We start from the raw sequence: 8,312 nt of genomic DNA on the forward strand, positions 1-8,312 counted from the left end.
GTTCGAACATGGGAAATGGTGAATTTGTTACGTCGTTTGTGCTTATCTCAGAGTGGTGGGTCGGGTCGGATATGGTTCGAGTCGAAAACGGGTAATGGAAAAATAGATAAATTATCCGACCCGACCCATTTTAATACGGATAAAAAACGGGTTATACCGATAAATTATCCATGACTTCTAGCATATGAGAACCCGTTTGGCCATAGATTTTGCCAAAATAAACTTAGATTTTATTTGGCAAATACATGTTTGACCATAGATTTTGCCTATATTTTGGCAAAATCTCAAATAAAGAGCTGGTTTTGGGCCAAAATCTTTATAAACACTAATAATATACATGTTTTTCCAAAAATAAATTTGGAAAATATGTTTTGAAAATGTATGTCCAAATACATTTTCATCTTCAAACCAAATTTTACCCAAATCAGATTTTTCAAAACAAATTTGGGAATCTATGGCCAAATGCTAGCTTAGTCTCCATAACTTGAGGAACCCTCAATTTGAGACTTTATAAATGTAAAAGTTACCATTAGTTATCCATTTTCTAAATGGATAATATGGTTCTTATCCATATTTAACCCATTTTTAAAAAATTCATTATCTAACCTACTTTTTAGTGGATAATATGGGTGGTTAACTATTTTCTTTTAACTATTTTGTCACCACTAGCTGTGACTGCAATATTTTGTATTGACAATTATGATTGTAATATTTTGTATTGGCAGCTGTGACTGTAATATTTTGAGTTAGCAACTGTGACTGGTGCAATTTGTGTTAAAAAAATTAATATACTCCTATAAAATAAAATAGGCTAAAACCGTTTTAAAATAGGCTAAATTCTAAATATAACTACGGAATACTAGAGGTCAAGCCTTGCACTATTATCTTGGAATGTATTAATACAATAATATTGAGCACTTATGGCACCATGAAAAAATAGGGGCTTTTACCTAGCTATACTATAATAGAAACCTATTCACCATATTTATTTTGGTTCCTTATTAATTACTTTGTATATCTATATTTACTAGTTATATACAAAATCATCAAGAAGAAGAAATTCAAGATCCCTTAAATCTAGTCTATCAGTTACATGACATCCAACCCCCATATCCAATAATTCCCCATACATTTAAGGTTCTTTCCTTTTCCAAAGGATTACAAAAACATCTTCTCTCTTTCTTAACAATTATTCAAAATTAATCTTGCTCGCGGTAAGAAATTTCGTTTACCTATTGTTATCCAAAATCTTGCTTACCCATCTTTATCCCCCCCCCCCCAAAAAAAAAAATTGCAAATTTTTTTGCTCTTCCAAAGCTTTTGAAATTCAATTTCTCTCTTTCTTACTAACCACCCAAAATCTATTTTTTATTGATATTGTGCAGACGAAATTCAAAATATTGCTCTAGAATCAAGTTGTGGGTAAGCGTTGAATCTTGTTTTCTTTCTTTCTAAAATCTTTATTATATGTGACTTATATATGATACATCGATAACCAAAATAATACTCGATACAACACTAATACAATTATAATACGATTATATTAAATTTTAGTGTATAGTTGTGATTGAAACTTGAAGAAGATGAAGATCATAATTCTTTCATAATTTTTCAGAAATGTATCGTGATTGTATTATAACTGTATATGTATCATAATTTTGCAAGAATTATATTACAAATGTATGATAGTTGTATATTCATTGTATATTGTTATGAGCAATTGTGCCTTCGTGACGAATTTCACAGTTTGTATCACAAGTATAATAATTGTATATTAATTTGTTAGTATTGTATCATGTATTATTTTGGTTATTAATATGCCAGATACAAGTTAAATACAATTGTGATACAAGTATGATACATTTATGTTTTAGGCATTGATGTATTTGATGCAATTCCAATATAATTATGATACAATTATCATAAAATTTCAGAATATGCGTTAATAATATAAAGCTATCTATGATGGTGGAAAGAGAGAAGATGGAGATTCGGGGATTAAATTAATGAATTTTGATGTAAAAAAAGGAGAGAGAAGAGGAGAAGGGGAAAAAAAAAGGAAATGATATAATTGAATCCCTTAATTGAAGGCATTAATAATGGGGTAGGATTCTTTTAAGAATCAATGTATACAATTTATAAGAAAAACCTAGATACTTATTAAAAACTTCAAAACATAGAGAATATAGGTAAATAAATTTCTAATATAATATAACTAGGTAAAAATTCCAGAAAATATCGAAACAGAACCATATGATTAGAATTTCATAATGCCGTTGGTTGAAATAAGATATCATTTTTAGTATCCTTTCGGTAATACAAAGGTTAGATCCACTTTTTCAGACGGTGCTTTGGTGACATTCTCCTACTTAACAGTTAATTACCACTATCTATCTCATCTTTATCAAATGAAATGTGTCTAGTCTGAAGTTCCTGATTCAACTCCCTATGAGAGTAAACACAAAATCATACAACCATATTCTGTTTAGTGAAAGAGATGATTTTATTAGGGTTTTATGGCAATTATTAGTTAGAAAAATGAGGTAAGAAATTGTTTCGGGTAAGGGGGCTCCGAGGGGTAGATTCTGGACAAAAGTGGACAGGCTTGTCTGGTCTGTCGACACGTTGGCATGGTCCCTATAATAAGCTTGATGTCCTTCTACAAAGGACTGACTATAATGTTACAGAAGATATCAATAAGCTAAGAGTTTTAATGAGATGAATATAGTTTCTCTATTCATAATATGAAAGTCTCGAAAATGAATCTTGAGAACAAAAAGGTTCTGCGAATTTCAATTAATCGACACACTAAAATGGATACAAATTACGAGATGAGAAATGATGTCGTGAGATAATTTCATATATTTTGACATTATTTACCTTTTTTGCTTGTTGTTTGGATGATAATTTGTGGGACGATTGCACTTAATAGAGCTTATTTCATGTGTAGGAATGCTTGGACATGAATTGAAGAAAAGTTGCATGAAATAGTACCTCAGAGTAACAAAATGGAGCAATAAAAGAAGACGTGCAAGGCTACGAAAATTCAGTACCATAGATAGAGCCTTGCACGGTAACAATAGTGCCATAGACAGTGCCTTGCGCCGAAAAAATAGTGCCACAGACAGTGCCTTGCACCGAAATGACAGTGCTACAGGCAGTGCAAGGCGCCATCAATGCCATTCGAAAAAAAATTAATTCCTCATTAGTATTGGACATGTAAATTCGACCCTTACCCTATAATTACCCCTAAAAGTTAGTTTTTGAAGGGTTAGACACCATTAGAGAGACAAGAGGCTACAAAATACTTTGGAATCACGAGTCGCTCGAGTTTTTCTCTCCACTTTCGTTTTATTTGTAGTTTAATGCTTCTAGATATTAATATGATTATTTACACAATTATGAGTGGCTAAACCCGTCACCTAGTGTTGATGGAACCAATAGTTGGATGAAGTCTTGATTGTGTTTTGATATAATTGAGTCGTTATTACTCTTTAATTGTTCAACTATATGTTTCTTGTGATTAATTGAAGGGTCCTTGATTAATCGTGTCTAGTTATCTTGTGTTGCTTGAGAAAGAACACGTGATTAGATTGTTGTTGACCAACACCACTTTCGAGTAAGTTAAGAGATTAATTACTTGAATTTAAAAGCGGAATTAGAGATAACGAAGCTTTGGCGCAATATTTATGAGTTGTACGAATTGTAAACTAGAGTAGTTTGAGAGAATACTTGTAGTAAATTATCGTAATTGATCGAGAGATAATTGCGGTAAACAAGAATTCATCATCTTTAGAGAGTGTTACGGCGAGATTGTAGCTAACGTGTCAGGAATTAATCCAACAATTGGGGAAATCGTAAACCCTAGATCCTTTTATCCTTGAATTCAACTTCATTCTTGCTCATTGATAGTTTTTATTGTCATTTTTCCTTAGTTAAATAATTTATGTTAATTCTCAAACCAAATTCTGAACTCTGAAAGTTGTCTGAGCTTATCATTAGCGATACTAAAAAGTTATAGCAAATAGGTTAGTTTCTTATGGGATTCGACTCTGGACTCTTGAACCAGATTATTTTTGCAGCGATCGCTTAATTTTTTTTATAAGGCATAATTGGACTTGATCAAGAAAAAAAAAAAGTACCGAAGATTTCTTCGATCACAAAAGAATACGTGCGAGGGAAGTTGGAGGTAAGCTATATTTGTGTGCGAGTGAATTAATAATTGAGACTTGTGACTTGTAATTATCAATCTACTTATTTCCTTTTTTCAGGACTCTTTATTATATATGCTGCTGACACCAGAAATAATGAAGGATTCTGATACTAACACTGAGGTCGACCCGTCCCTTTTGCGTTCCTCCACATGGGCTAAATGGAGTCTATGTTCAATGGATTCAAGTCAATCCAATAATTTGACACAAAACGTGTGCGTGAGAAAAAAAAAATATTAGACTACAATTTTAGTCTATTTTTTTGTCATTATTATTAAAAGGATGAATATCAGTAATTGAATACTATATGAAACTTTTGAATTTCCGTTATTTTAAAAACCAGAAATAATATGCCGCTGACTTAAAATATTGAACATCCAGTATATTCATATGTCTGTGTAACCAAACAAAGACTTCTGGTTTAGTCCCAGATTCTTGGGTTTCATATGTCTAAATGCAATTAACATGGATGCCAATTTGCTTAGTGGTCCAATATCTCCATGGCTTTCCCAACTCTTCATTGAACTTGTCAGGGAATCAGCTTTCTCTAAAAATTCCAACATCTTTCTCCACCTCTAAAGGCAAAAATATCCTTGATTTTTCAAGCAATTGGGGCCTATATATCAGATCTGTGTCCATGCTTACAAAGTGGCATTGCTGGAAATAATAGCATTTGTCATTCGTTGTCCAAAGGGTGTCAATTAACATCACTTTCCTGGAAAAATTTATACTAAATCATTTTAAATGTATATATATTATATATTGATCGATTTGGCTTTATCATGTATTTACTTTTTATACTCCGTATACCTTGATTCTTCTCAATAAAAATCCTGACTTTACAACTATTTGTTATTATACGGTGTTGAGGAATCTATCAAGTCCATTTGGTCTCATTTGGTCTCATTTGGTTTGTGTACAAAAAGTGCTCCTAAATTACATACTTACATTAAAAAAAATTATGTTAATTTTAGTATTTAACAAACAAGGTCATGCCAATGTTTAAATTTGAGGGACGCTTTAGATCATTCTCTTGAAATCTTTAAGTCTAGTGGATGTCAAAGTTGAAGTGCTTATCGGATTTGATACTATTCATGTGTGGCTATAATTCCATAATTTCGTATATTATTTGCCTTGCATTTTATATGCTTTAATAATAAATTATACTTTATGTGCGCGTAATGGAATCTATTTTATGTGTAGGTGAATTGAAGATGAAAGTAGAGCAAAAGGGATAGTTAAACGTTGAAAGCGTGCTTGAGAACAGTGAAAAGGAGAAAGCTGGCAACGCCAGGCCTTAAGCAGGTTTTATACCTGGCGAGGCCATGCAAAGGCCATCTTAACCAGGCGTTAGACCTAGCCAGCTCCACCAGGCGTAATGCCTGGCGACGCCAAGCCCGAGGCGAGATCCATTCCGAGTTTTGAAGATTTATTTCGTCTCTTGGTTTGAATAGGACTTGACCTACACGTTTAGGTCTTTTCCCACACATATAAAGAGACCTAAAAATGCCACTTCGAGAGAGAGATAGAGATCGGACAGAGAGACCGACATTAGACCGGGGATTCGACCTAAGGAGGCAAGAACACACTAGGAGCAAGGCGGAGAATTCTTCTACGAGTTTTTCACTTCCTTTTTCCTATTTTCATTATTGGTTATGAATTCTAGTATTATAGTTATGCATACTATTGTGAATAACTAATTTGTTATCTCGGATTTTGATGGAACCTATTAGAGGATGATTTTCTTGTTACGTTAACATAGATTTGTCATAACTTTTCGTTATTTGTTCAACTACGTTTATATTGTGGTTGGTTGAAGAGCTCTCAATCGACTGTGCCTATTTAGTGTGTACTACTCGGGAGAGAATGCATATTTAGGTAGTTGTTGATAAATTTCATTCCTAACGTATATGAGGGATCAATACCGAGGGTTTAAAGGTGGGATTAGGGATAACGAAATCTTGGTGCGACCCAAGTGAGCCCTACTTAATGCCAGCTAGCATAATTCGAAAGAATATGTCTAGTAAATTGTGGTAGTTACTCGGGAGAGAATTACGACACTCAGAGCGCTTATGATCGGTAGAAAAAACTTAGGTAAATTTATAGAAAACGTAGCGGAAAGGATTCTGACAATAGGGGAAATCATAACTCTAGACTTCCTTATCTTGTCTCCAATTCTTATCCTTGCTAATTGATAGTTTTACTGCTTTCTAATATTTGTAAGTTAATTAGATAAAAATAAACATTATAATCTTTTTTATTAGGAAATTGTTTGGACTTGTGTTTCTTAGCGATATTGAACAACTGTAGCTAAGTCTTAGTTCTCTGTGGGATTCGACTTCCGGACTTGTAAACCGGATTATATTTGCAACGATCGCTTAGTCCTTTTTATAAGGGATAGTTGGGCGTGATCACTCATCAAGTGCTAATTATATGTAATATATTGTTTTAGTAATATACCTGTATTAAATACCATATGTATAGTCACGTCAAAAGGAAATACAAAAGGAAAATTTAGTACGTGACACATAATATAGATTTGTCCTTTGTCCATATTTGAGTTAGTCTTCGAGTTGGCCCACTGATGAAACATTTGTAACTTGGGTTTTTTTCATGCAGACGCAATAATAACAAGTGTATTATCCGATTTAACATTGGTTTTACAGTTTTCAAAAAGTATTTTAATTTTTATTATAAAGTATTATACAATCTGGTCTTGCAGTGTGTTCTTCTTCCTTCTTCGATTTAGGACTGAAAATCTTACTAAACTCACTCGAGGTCTTCACCAAATTGCGCCAAAATTTAGATATAAATTCCTTCAAGTATTTCTAACTATCCGCTACAACATCCAATTAAAATCTAATCCAATTTTGAAAATTCAATTATGGAACTCAAAAGTTTTGTTTAATGGCAGTTGGCTCTTCAAGTTTTTTCACTCCAAATTAATAGGTAAACATGAAAATGACTTGGGAACAGCAGCAAACCAATGTGAATTACTTGATTTTCATTTTTTTTTCCTCAATAGATTTGCAGCTGTTCTAAGTCAAATCAGGAACCGGAGTTCGAAATTTTTCGATCCGACAAGGCTTGATTATGTTTGCAGTCATTGTTCCGTTACCCAAGTAGCTTCAATCTTAAAAGCTTATTTCGAAAATATTAGCAGTTATATGAGACATCAGCTAAAACATACAACTTGCATACAATTTAGATACAAAATTGTTATTGCGTACAACTTGCAAATAATTATATTATTGTATGTACTTTGTATATCTTTTGTATGTCATCTCTATGTTACTGTATGTCCAGCGATATATTGGGCATACATGTCACGCCCCAAATTTAGGGACGCGTGGTCGGCACCCGGTGCCATACTCGGTCCGAGCGTACCACTCTGTAACTGTGAACTCTAGAGAGGTAACTCTCAATATAGGCCGACGAGGCCTACCTGTAAGCTGACAATACCAATCAAGGTCGATGAAATCATATTCTGAGTCATCTAAACATAGCGTCTCTCTCATCCGAGGGGTAAACATACCTAAAAGCTCACATATATTACTGTGCAGGCCGATGAGGTTGCCATGAACGTCTACAACCAGTAATACGAAACTGAAGATGTACACAGGGATGACAAGGTCACAATACAGATATATAAAATATACAGGACTCGTCTACAAGTCTCTAGAGATAACTGAACTGTATCATGATCGGAACAGGGCCTAGACATACCCATCAAACTTGTATATATAAAATGGACTTCAAGGTCTAGACCCGGTAACTCCGGCAAAGTGGAGCTTACCAACCAAGCTAATGTTTGGCTCTGTCTATTGGGAAGGTCTATCCAACTGTCTCTCAGGACCTGCAGGCATGAAATGCAGCATCCCCAGCAGAAGGAACGTCAGTACGAAATAATGTACCGAGTATGTATGACAATAGAATAACTGAAAGGATAATATAATAACTAAAAGTAACTGGGAGTCAAAGATGATCTGAAGATATGCTTACCTGCTGATACCGACTCAACTCTCTCAATATAGTAAGCAAAATAGTTGTCCGATCCTATAAGGCTCGGTACATATAACTGCTCTGCTGTAGTAGGCTCGT

Source organism: Nicotiana tabacum, chromosome 8 (genome assembly GCF_000715075.1).
Source record: "Nicotiana tabacum cultivar K326 chromosome 8, ASM71507v2, whole genome shotgun sequence".
NCBI lineage: Eukaryota > Viridiplantae > Streptophyta > Magnoliopsida > Solanales > Solanaceae > Nicotiana > Nicotiana tabacum.